Source organism: Panulirus ornatus, chromosome 10 (genome assembly GCF_036320965.1).
Source record: "Panulirus ornatus isolate Po-2019 chromosome 10, ASM3632096v1, whole genome shotgun sequence".
Classification (NCBI taxonomy): Eukaryota; Metazoa; Arthropoda; class Malacostraca; order Decapoda; family Palinuridae; genus Panulirus; species Panulirus ornatus.
Window position 1 is genome coordinate 31,318,029 of NC_092233.1, and position 12,494 is coordinate 31,330,522.

Consider the following 12,494-nt stretch of genomic DNA (forward strand, 5'->3'; position numbering starts at 1 on the left):
TTGTGGAGCGACTTCATCTGTTTGGATTGTTGAAAGGGGTGATACTGAGGGCTCTGGTGTCATACCAGGAGAGCAGGGCGTCGTCTGTGTCACGGAATAAGTCAACGGTGGTGTCTTTTGACTCGTTTTCCACGTCGAGAATTGCCTTGAATGATCCCACAAGTGACAATTTACTGCTATTTGCCACGAAAACTTCCTCTTCTTCCTGAAGGGAAAGGTCGGACTCGCTGTTGCAGCTCTCATGGTCCGATGGCTGTTGTTTGTGCTCCGGTATCGGGTGTGCACAGTAGAGCCCCTCGATGTGTCCCGTCAGGTACAAAAACTCCAACGTTGACTTTGGGCGAGCGACGGTAGGTTTGGGACCTGCAGACGTCACTCGGCTTCACTCGAAGGGCAACTTAACCTGTCGTTGTCATGGGATATCTGCGGCTGTTGTAGCTTCAGACGTCATATTTTTTCGAAGTGTCCCTTATTTCCCTAGACAGGACACTGCTTCTCCCGTCCTTCAGGATACACCGCGGCACCACAGCCATCGCACTGCCGACGGCGTTCTGCTCGTTGTATGCTGACGTGAGTTGTCCAGGAATGGCGACACTTTAACATCCCTGAAAAGTCTTTGTCTTACCTGCCAGATCCGCCTTGTGTTGTTGGCTGACTCCTCGCTGTGGCCCAAGGACAAGGTTGTCAGACGATGGCCAGGAGTTTCTTCTGAGTTTCCAGGTCCTGGATGCTTGACGTGATGAGAGTCACCAGACGGGCTTCCATGCAGTGTTCACACGACTCCACATCATCAGTAGGAGCGCCGCCGTCAGTATCGTCGCGGCTCCCGGCCCTGGTGGCGCCCATATTCTGCACGGCGGCTGTGGGACGGGCCAGCACTTGATACACCATGACCTGGAACTGCTGTTGCTGCTGCAGGAGCTGTTATTGTAACTCACAACGCTCGTCGTCAGCCTTGGCAGCCTGCTGAGCGGCGAGATGTTGTTGGGCCTCCATCATGGCTGCCAAACTCCAACGTTGACGTGCGGGCGGCACCTGCCTCCTCCGTCTCCTCTGAACTCACTCGACGCCTACCTTCTCCTTGCTTCCGTGGACTGCCGAGCATGGCAACGTTGGTCGTGGGGACAAAGATTCACTGATGTCGGGGTAACAGGTTACTAGCACGGGGTCCTGAGGTAGGCTGGGACAAAGTGCTAACCTGAGGCGAGAGATAACTGGGTAGGTCACGGCAAATATGACGGTCGCTGGCGCTCAGGGGAGGCGGCTGGTACACACAATGCAGGTCGTCAGGACGTGGAGATGGACAGTTATGGTGGTTGGCGCCGACTAGCGATATATTGTTTCACTGTGTCAGTCTGTTTACACCTCTCGTTGATCTTATTTACTGCGCCATGTAGGAATAGTGAAACAGAGACTCTGGTGAAGACGTGACACGTAAGTTTACACATGAGCAAGATACACAAGTGAGATTGAACCACAAGAGTGTGTGGCGACCGCCAGAGAGCTTAAAGCTTTAGCCGAAAGAGCGCATCATGATTGATCAAAACAGAGGAAGACGAGCGTAGTGCATTACATTATCTACACTACATGTTGGGGCACATGAGACACAACAAAAACTTCCTTTAGGCCTCGGTAAAAAAATCTTTCTTTATGCTTGATCGCCGTTTTCTGCGTTAGCGAGGTAATGCCAAGTTACACACGAAGAAAGGTCACATCCACTCACGCTTAGTCTCTAGCTGTCATGTGTAATGTACCGAAACCACAGCTTCCTATCCCATCCAGGCACCACAGACCTTTCCATGGTTTACCCAGGACGTTTCACATGCCCTGGTCCAGGACATTGACCACAAGTCGACCTTTGCATTCCACATCGTTCCAATTCACTCTGTCCCGTGCACGCCTCTTATCCTCCTGCATATTCAGGTCCCGATGGATCAAATTCTCTTTCACACCATCCTTCCACGTCCAATTTGGTCTTTCGCTTCTTCTTCACTCCACCTCTGACACATATGCCCTCTATGTCAACGTTTCCTCACTCATTCTCTCAATATGTCCAAACCATTTCAACACACCCTTCTGCTCTCTCAACCACACTCTTTTTATTACCACACATCTCTCTTACCGTCCCGTTCTCGATCAAACCACCTCACACCACATACTTTCCTTAAGCATTTCATTTCCAACACTTCCACCCTTCTCCGCACAGTTTTATCTATAGTCCATTCCTCGCATCCTATATCCATTTTTGCCCTTCCAGATAACGATTTCTCTGCCCACACATTCTTCACTACTACCAGAATCTTCGCTCCTTCACCCACCCTATGACTCACTGCCGCTTCCATGGTTCCATTCGCCGCCATGTTCACTCCCAAGTATCTAAAGCCCTTCACTTCCTCCATTTTTTCTCCATTCAAAATCACAACCCAATTAACCTGTCCCTTAACTCTGCTAAACCTAATAACCCTGCTTTCATTATTCTTATTTATGTGCTTAGACAGCACAGGCAACTGAGGCCCTAATCCAGGCCATATATGTACCAGGTATCCATTTTATCGACCAACCCTGGGGGGTGGATGAACAGATGGGATGACTGTGGACCGACTGCAGCAACTAGGATTCAAACCTGTGCGCTCGACCCTGGGGGGCCTATGACGATAACCGATACACCACGAAGTCCATTTACTCTCATCTTTCTCCTTTCACACACCCTTCCATAGTCAGTCACCAACTTCTGCAGTTCCTCACTCGAATCTGTCACTAGTGTTGTATCATCAGCAAATAACAACTGGTCGACTTCCCAGCCCCCCCCCCCCTCATCCCCTATAGACTGCGTACTCGCCGTTCTTTCCATAACTATCGCATTTACCTCCCTCACCACCCCATCCATAAACAAATTTAATAACCATGGGGACATCACACACCCCTGCCGCAAACCAACCTTCACTGGGAACTATTCTCTCCTCGCTTTCTACTCGTACACATTCCTTACACCCTTGATATAAAAAACAAAAAATTGCTTCTAGCAGCTCTCCTCCCACACCGTATATTCTTAGGACCTTCCAGAAAGCATCTCTCAATCCCATTATATACTTTCATCAGAATCGTAAATGCCACATATAAATCCATCTGTTTCTCTGAGTATGTCTTACTTATTCTTCAAAGTAAACACCTGATTCACACTTTCTCTTTCAATTCTGACACCACATTCCTCCTCCTCAATCTGATGCTCTGCACATGCCTTCACTCCCTCACATACAACTTACCAGGTACTCTCACCTTTATCCCCCTTGCCTTTATACAATGGAACTGAATTTGTGTTTGCCCAATCCTCAGGTCCCTCACCATGATCCAAACTTATACTGAAAACCCTAAATAGCCAGTCAGTAACAGTCACCCCTTCCTTGATAAAGTCAACAGCAATATCATCTACTACAGGCGCCTTGCCACTCTTCATCCTCCGCAAGGCTTTCCCCACCTTTTCGCTCTTCACCAAACCACTCTTCCTAACTCTCTCACTTTGCATACCACCCCGACCAAAACACCCCACATCTGCCTCCGTATCATCAAACATATCTAACAATCCTTCACACTCACTCCATCTCGTCCTCGCTTTATCATTACTTGTTACCACTTCCCCTTTTGACCCCCTTCACCGTTATTCCTACTTGTTCTCTTGTTTTCCGCACAATGTTAACCTCCTTCCAAAACATCTTATTCTCCCTAAGGTTTACTGATACTCGCTCACCCCAGCTCTCATTTGCCCTCTTTTTTAACCTCCTGCACCTTCCTTTTGACTTACACTCTTTCCTCGTAAGTACCGCCCAAACGCCTCTTTTCCATTTCACTAGCAACTTTACTTCATCCCACCAGGGCCCCCGCTCTCTACCTTTTCTAATCTGTGTATATGCTTTAAGTGAGATATCACATAAGCTTTCTGTTAGAATGTGTTGCCATTTTATCAGCGCCTCACAACAGAACACACCGTCGGAAAACAAGTGCTCGTGCCAGGCTAAGTTGGTGGACACCTGGCCAATGTTACAGCAACAGACGTGCCACACAAGCTACTACCACGATCATCACAAGTATCGTACGACTCATCTCAAAAAAATACCTGGATAGATTATCGTACATCTCGATGGATTATCGTACGCTTAGACGAGATCTGTTGCTATCGTCTTATTTTGTGTTTCATACGATTTTATCACCTCATCTTGACGTGTGCAAAACACAGCGCCGACCCAGGAGGAAATCTTACCCAAGTTAAGAATTCTTGGAAAACTTGCAATGACGTCATACAGCTGCGTCCCTGCCGCCATATGTTGTACATTTATTGAGAAATCTCTTATCTTGCCAACAGGAAAGCTCTTGGCATGTTAACACCCTGTATACGACGATGCGACTCTTCAACACGAAAACACGACCTTGGGCATCAAAGCTTTGTCCTAAAGCAGTTAGGTCAAAGGCCATGCTATTGTACCTGAGGATCGTACAGTCGTCCTCACTGAGTTAGGAAACTACTCTTAAAAGTGTCGCCTTGACACGGCGTCTGCCGCTGGCTGGGTGAAGGTAGGGGTCGGACGGGGATACCAAACAAATGGCCTCCGTTTTCCTCATAACCAATTGTAGAGGAGTAACTGAAGGAGAGTCATGAAGTTAGGAGAACTGATATCCATTACGAGTATCTATTAGTATCAGCATCACCAAGATCATTAACTTATTCCTCGAGCAGGTGAGGGTGGAATCCAATCGCATATTGTGATTCGTCTTTATCATCTTGTGTTATGGCATAGCGTATGGTAATTTAGCTTGTATCTATTGGTCTACACTAGCCTGTAGGGGTTATTGCTAATACAAGATCATAATGAATAAATGAGTCGAGAGTTAAACAGAAAATGAGATAACCACGAAACTTATGAGATGGTACAGATGGTACACGAGATGGTACACGAGATGGTACATGAAAAGGTACACGAGATGGTACAGGAGATGGTACAGGAGATGGTACAGGAGATGGTACAGGAGATGGTACACGAGATGGTACACGAGATGGTACACGACAACACACCTAAATGTATGTAAAAGTCAAGATAGATGTCAACAGCTGCTCTTATAGACGTCATAGTGGAACTAAGTAAAGCTTGGCTACTGGCAAGCCACTGTAAAGCTACATCATTACGAGTATTATCAGCGCTGTGGCCTGCCTGGCTCACCTAACTGTGTCGCCGGCTACGTCATCCGTACGGTTTAGAGGAATCCCTTTTGGCAAGGCCTGAGTGCCCACAAAAAGAGGCACATTATTGTGCTTCTCGAGAATTAATGACCCGGTGCTATTGTGAGCATCGTGTGACACACAAACAACGTCTGACCCAGCCAAGCGAGGTAACTCATATACTGAGACTTAATATGTCCTCTGTTTCATGAGAGATAAACCATCTCATAATGAAGCCAGCCTCTTCCATACCTCTGCTTCCTCATCCAGTCTCATTAATCTTGACACTCTTATGTCTCAGTCTCCCTTGTCGTCAGGCTCATATCTCTCACTCAGCCCGTCAGCCTTACGTTTCCCGCACATATTCTTCAGCAGATGGCTCCCCCTCCTCCCCCTGGTGACCCCCTCCTTCCCCCTCTCACACCCGGGCCATCGACCTCCTTACTTCCCTCCACCATTACCCAGCCTCCCTGACCTCTGGCTTCTCACACCTCACCCGAGGCCACCATCCCTTAGACCTTCCTCATCCTACACTGTCCCTCAGACACTCACCACTCCACACTGTCCCTGGATGGGGTATGAGAGTGGGTCCCCAGGGCACAGCAGGGGTGTGCCACACCGGGTATGTGGCCTGGGACCCGGGGCAGGGCAGGGCATGGCAGGTATATGGATCAAGGGACCTGGGTCAGAGCAATTCATGGCAAGGGTGTGGGACAGTGGCTGTGGGATAAGGGACCCAGAGCAAGGCAAGGTATAGCAAGGGTGCGAGACAAGGGACCCAGGGCAAGACAGAGCATGGCAGGGGTGTGGGGCAGGGACCAGGGGCAGGGCAGGGGTGTGGGACAGGGACCAGGGGCAGGGCAGGGGTGTGGAGCAAGATAGCCGGGGCATGGCAGGGACCCGGGGCAGAGCAAGTGGCAGGGGCTGGGGTGGTGGGGCAGTAAGGTTGGCACCGTAGCTCAGTGCCTGGCGAGCCGGCCCGAGCGAGGGTGTGTGTGTTGCTGCCCCGGGCCTCCCTCAGCGTCCCGGCCACGCGGGAAACTTGCCGACGACGGTGACGCCGACGGCGGCGGCGGCGGTGTGTCTGTACCCAGCGTGCCCCGCGGCCTGGCCGCACGACACGCGCTCTCTCTGAGGCTGTGATCTGTGTCATCTGGCCAGAATTACAGCGTTTGAAAAACATATAGTGAAGGGCGGCGAGTGTGTGGAAAGTCTAGTGGAAGACAGTGGGTATATTCAGCTGTTTAAAGAAGCTGTGTGTGTCTTTAAGTTGTGCTGGAAATATGATAAGTTAGTCATGTGACTGTTAATGTATCAGTGGCAGTGGCCGCCAGAGAGGAGAGTGTAGTGTGGTCGTGCAGAGCGAGGACTGAGCGGCACCAGTGTGCTGGACCACCACCAGCAAGAAGGCCGAGTGCTGGTGGCGCGGCCGTCAACACGCCCCGCCGGTAAGGTAACCCCAGAGGTTAAGGCTCGCCCGCTACTGACGGAGGTAGTAACATAGGTAAGCCGAGCCATGTCAGGGGTCACCTCAGTGTGGGTATGAGAGGACGAGGCGACATGGGAGGGGAAGGTATCTTTTCCTCCCTCTGTGTGTCTGACGCTGCTCCTATGGTCCTTACGTAATTTAGAAGAACTACCCCCAGAGGCACCGTCATGCAGAGGGCGCCACATCACCTGAGTTTTTTTTTTAACAGTCGGTTGAGGAGGAGGACTCCTGGCGCTCCCACCAGGGAGGCCAACATCGCCTGACACACAGAGGTTGTCGCTGATCAGCACTGCTGACGGCCAGGTGATCAGGGAAATCATCACATGAGCCACGACACATAACCTCAGAGTCCTGATTACATCATAAAGTCACTATCAAAATTATATAACATTCAAATTTCTTATAAATATAAATATATATATATATATATATATATATATATATATAGAGAGAGAGAGAGAGAGAGAGAGAGAGAGAGAGAGAGAGAGAGAGAGAGAGAGAGAGAGAGAGAGAGAGAGAGAGAGAGAGAGAGAGAGAGAGAGAGAGAGAGAGAGAGGGGATTATCATTTCACGGAGAGGTTCTGAAGCCACAACCCCACCACCCCACATCCACTGGCTCCCACAGGTTCAATGTGTTGCCGGACTTCTGTTTGCACCACGAGTGAAAAGACAACGTTGACGAGGTTGTGTCACCCTCGGCTGACGAAAGTAGTCTCGTCAAAGAACCTCTCGCTTCAAAGGGTTCTATCCTGTCCCTGCCACTGGGAGTAGCGCAGCCTTGAAGCTGCAGGAGCCTTTGGAAAGACGGTTTGGACAACACCAGACTTCTTTCTTAGAAAAGGTTCTGTATAAATATATATATATATATATATATATATATATATATATATATATATATATATATATATATATATATATATATATATATATATATATCATTATTATTATTATTATTATTATTATTTTGCTTTGTCGCTGTCTCCCGCATTTGCGAGGTAGCGCAAGGAAACAGACGAAAGAAATGGCCCAACCCACCCCCATACTCATGTATATACACACACGTCCACACACGCAAACCTACACACCCATACATCTCAATGTACACATATATATATACACACACAGACACATACATATATACCCATGCACACAATTCACACTGCCTGCCTTTATTCATTCCCATCGCCACCTCGCCACACATGGAATACCATCCCCCTCCCCCTCATGTGTGCGAGGTAGCGCTTGGAAAAGACAACAAAGGCCCCATTCGTTCACACTCAATCTCCAGCTGTCATGCAATAATGCCCGAAACCACAGCTCCCTTTCCACATCCAGGCCCCACACAACTTTCCATGGTTTACCCCAAACGCTTCACATGCCCTGATTCAATCCACTGACAGCACGTCAACCCCGGTATACCACATCGCTCCAATTCACTCTATTCCTTGGCGCCTTTCACCCTCCTGCATGTTCAGGCCCCGATCACTCAAAATCTTTTTCACTCCATCTTTCCACCTCCAATTTGGTCTCCCACTTCTCCTCGTTCCCTCCACCTCCGACACATATATCCTCTTGGTCAATCTTTCCTCACTCATTCTCTCCATGTGACCAAACCATTTCAAAACACCCTATTCTGGTCTCTCAACCACACTCTTTTTATTTCCACACATCTCTCTTACCCTTATATTACTTACTCGATCAAATCACCTCACACCACATATTGTCCTCAAACATCTCATTTCCAGCACATGCAACCTCCTGCGCACAACTCTATCCATAGCCCACGCCTCGCAACCATACAACATTGTTGGAACCACTATTCCTTCAAACATACCCATTTTTGCTTTCCGAGATAATGTTCTCGACTTCCACACATTCTTCAAGGCTCCCAGAATTTTCGCCCCCTCCCCCACCCTATGATTCACTTCCGCTTCCATGGTTCCATCCGCTGCCAGATCCACTCCCAGATATCTAAAACACTTTACTTCCTCCAGTTTTTCTCCAATCAAACTTACCTCCCAATTGACTTGACCCTCAACCCTGCTGCACCTAATAACCTTGCTCTTATTCACATTTACTCTTAACTTTCTTCTTTCACACACTTTACCAAACTCAGTATCCCTAGGGATAGGGGAGAAAGAATACTTCCCACGTATTTCCTGCGTGTCGTAGAAGGCGACTAAAAGGGAAGGGAGCGGGGGGCTGGAAATCCTCCCCTCTCATTTTTTTTTTTCAAAAGAAAGAACAGAGAAGGGGGCCAGGTGAGGATATTCCCTCAAAGGCCCAGTCCTCTGTTCTTAACGCTACCTCGCTAATGCGGGAAATGGCGAATAGTATAAATATATATATATATATATATATATATATATATATATATATATATATATATATATATATATATATATATATATATATATATATATATATATATATATATATATATATATATATATATATATATATATATATATATATATATATATATATATATATATATATATATATATATATATATATATATATATATATATAGCCTTACCAACCAGTCAACAATACGGTCACCCCCTTTTTTAATAAATTCCACTGCAATACCATCCAAACCTGCTGCCTTGCCGGCTTTCATCTTCCGCAAAGCTTTCACTACCTCTTCTCTGTTTACCAAATCATTTTCCCTAACCCTCTCACTTTGCACACCACCTCGACCAAAACACCCTATATCTGCCACTCTATCATCAAACACATTCAACAAACCTTCAAAATACTCACTCCATCTCCTTCTCACATCACCACTACTTGTTATCACCTCCCCACTTGCGCCCTTCACCGAAGTTCCCATTTGCTCCCTTGTCTTACGCACTTTATTTACCTCCTTCCAGAACATCTTTTTATTCTCCCTAAAATTTAATGATACTCTCTCACCCCAACTCTCATTTGCCCTTTTTTTCACCTCTTGCACCTTTCTCTTGACCTCCTGTCTCTTTCTTTTATACATCTCCCACTCAGTTGCATTTTTTCCCTGCAAAAATCGTCCAAATGCCTCTCTCTTCTCTTTCACTAATACTCTTACTTCTTCATCCCACCACTCACTACCCTTTCTAATCAACCCACCTCCCACTCTTCTCATGCCACAAGCATCTTTTGCGCAATCCATCACTGATTCCCTAAATACATCCCATTCCTCCCCCACTCCCCTTACTTCCATTGTTCTCACCTTTTTCCATTCTGTACTCAGTCTCTCCTGGTACTTCCTCACACAGGTCTCCTTCTCAAGCTCACTTACTCTCACCATGTATGACTCATGGTGAGGTGCCTGAGGATTGGCGGAATGCGTGCATAGTGCCATTGTACAAAGGCAAAGGGGATAAGAGTGAGTGCTCAAATTACAGACGTATAAGTTTGTTGAGTATTCCTGGTAAATTATATGGGAGAGTATTGATTGAGAGGGTGAAGGCATGTACAGAGCATCAGATTGGGGAAGAGCAGTGTGGTTTCAGAAGTGGTAGAGGATGTGTGGATCAGGTGTTTGCTTTGAAGAATGTATGTGAGAAATACTTAGAAAAGCAAATGGGTTTGTATGTAGCATTTATGGATCTGGAGAAGGCATATGATAGAGTTGATAGAGATGCTCTGTGGAAGGTATTAAGAATATATGGTGTGGGAGGAAAGTTGTTAGAAGCAGTGAAAAGTTTTTATCGAGGATGTAAGGCATGTGTACGTGTAGGAAGAGAGGAAAGTGATTTGTTCTCAGTGAATGTAGGTTTGCGGCAGGGGTGTGTGATGTCTCCATGGTTGTTTAATTTGTTTATGGATGGGGTTGTTAGGGAGGTAAATGCAAGAGTTTTGGAAAGAGGGGCAAGTATGAAGTCTGTTGGGGATGAGAGAGCTTGGGAAGTGAGTCAGTTGTTGTTCGCTGATGATACAGCGCTGGTGGCTGATTCATGTGAGAAACTGCAGAAGCTGGTGACTGAGTTTGGAAAAGTGTGTGGAAGAAGAAAGTTAAGAGTAAATGTGAATAAGAGCAAGGTTATTAGGTACAGCAGGGTTGAGGGTCAAGTCAACTGGGAGGTGAGTTTCAATGGAGAAAAACTGGAGGAAGTGAAGTGTTTTAGATATCTGGGAGTGGATCTGGCAGCGGATGGAACCATGGAAGCGGAAGTGGATCATAGGGTGGGGGAGGGGGCGAAAATCCTGGGGGCCTTGAAGAATGTGTGGAAGTCGAGAACATTATCTCGGAAAGCAAAAATGGGTATGTTTGAAGGAATAGTGGTTCCAACAATGTTGTATGGTTGCGAGGCGTGGGCTATGGATAGAGTTGTGCGCAGGAGGATGGATGTGCTGGAAATGAGATGTTTGAGGACAATGTGTGGTGTGAGGTGGTTTGATCGAGTGAGTAACGTAAGGGTAAGAGAGATGTGTGGAAATAAAAAGAGCGTGGTTGAGAGAGCAGAAGAGGGTGTTTTGAAGTGGTTTGGGCACATGGAGAGGATGAGTGAGGAAAGATTGACCAAGAGGATATATGTGTCGGAGGTGGAGGAAACAAGGAGAAGAGGGAGACCAAATTGGAGGTGGAAAGATGGAGTGAAAAAGATTTTGTGTGATCGGGGCCTGAACATGCAGGAGGGTGAAAGGAGGGCAAGGAATAGAGTGAATTGGAGCGATGTGGTATACCGGGGTTGACGTGCTGTCAGTGGATTGAAGCAGGGCATGTGAAGCGTCTGGGGTAAACCATGGAAAGCTGTGTAGGTATGTATATTTGCGTGTGTGGACGTATGTATATACATGTGTATGGGGGGGGGGGGTTGGGCCATTTCTTTCGTCTGTTTCCTTGCGCTACCTCGCAAACGCGGGAGACAGCGACAAAGTATAATAAATATATAAATAAATATATATAGCATGACAGCTAGAGACTGTGTGTGAACGAATGGGGCCTTTGTTGTCTTTTCCTAGCGCTGCCTCGCACACATGAGGGGGGAGGGGGATGGTATTCCATGTGTGGCGAGGTGGCGATGAGAATGAATAAAGGCAGACAGTGTGAATTGTGTGCATGGGTATATATGTATGTGTCTGTGTGTGTGTATATATATGTGTACATTGAGATGTATAGGTAGGTATATTTGCGTGTGTGGACGTGTATGTATATACATGTGTATGGGGGTGGGTTGGGCCATTTCTTTCGTCTGTTTCCTTGCGCTACCTCGCAAACGCGGGAGACAGCGACAAAGCAAAATAATAATAATAATAATAATAATGATAATAATATATATATATATATATATATATATATATATATATATATATATATATATATATATATATATATATATATATATATATATTTTTTTTTTTTTTTTTTTTTTTTTTTTATACTTCCCCAGAACTTTTTAAAGGGGAAGTAAATGTTTATAGTTGTGTTACTGGAGTGATAGTTTTCATGCATGGTGTTTTGACAAGAAAATAGTGAAGTTGGAGAAAAATGTAGCTTAGACATTGAAGCTTATTGATTCAGTGGTGAAATTGATGAGAACTGCTATTGACGTTTGTGTGAATAAATTGTACATTTCCTTTACCATAGCCAGAGGTTGAACCATTATGTGACGTTCATTTTTTCATTCATTTCAAGCTAAAAGTTTGTTTTCTAAATTGTTTCTTACATTTTTCATATGTATATATATGTATGTGTGTGTGTGTGTGTGTGTGTGTGTGCGTGTGTGTGTGTGTGTGTGTGTGTGTGTGTGTGTATATATATATATGTATATTATCCCTGGGGATAGGGGTGAAAGAATACTTCCCACGTAT

The 12,494-nt window shown here is 46.2% G+C and overlaps 1 protein-coding gene across 7 annotated transcripts in view; it reads left to right on the forward strand.

Annotated features, from left to right (window-relative positions):
• The first annotated feature begins 6,141 nt into the window (after positions 1 to 6,141).
• galene (potassium two pore domain channel subfamily K member galene) overlaps positions 6,142 to 12,494 on the forward strand; it is a 477,630-nt gene continuing 471,277 nt past the window's right edge. The window contains exon 1 of one of the 7 annotated variants that reach the window (XM_071665737.1): positions 6,142 to 6,291. The gene's annotated coding sequence lies outside the window, so the exon portion shown is untranslated. Of the gene's footprint in view, positions 6,714 to 12,494 lie in introns of all 7 variants that reach the window. The other 6 variants (XM_071665736.1, XM_071665738.1, XM_071665740.1 and 3 more) reach the window with 6 other exon arrangements.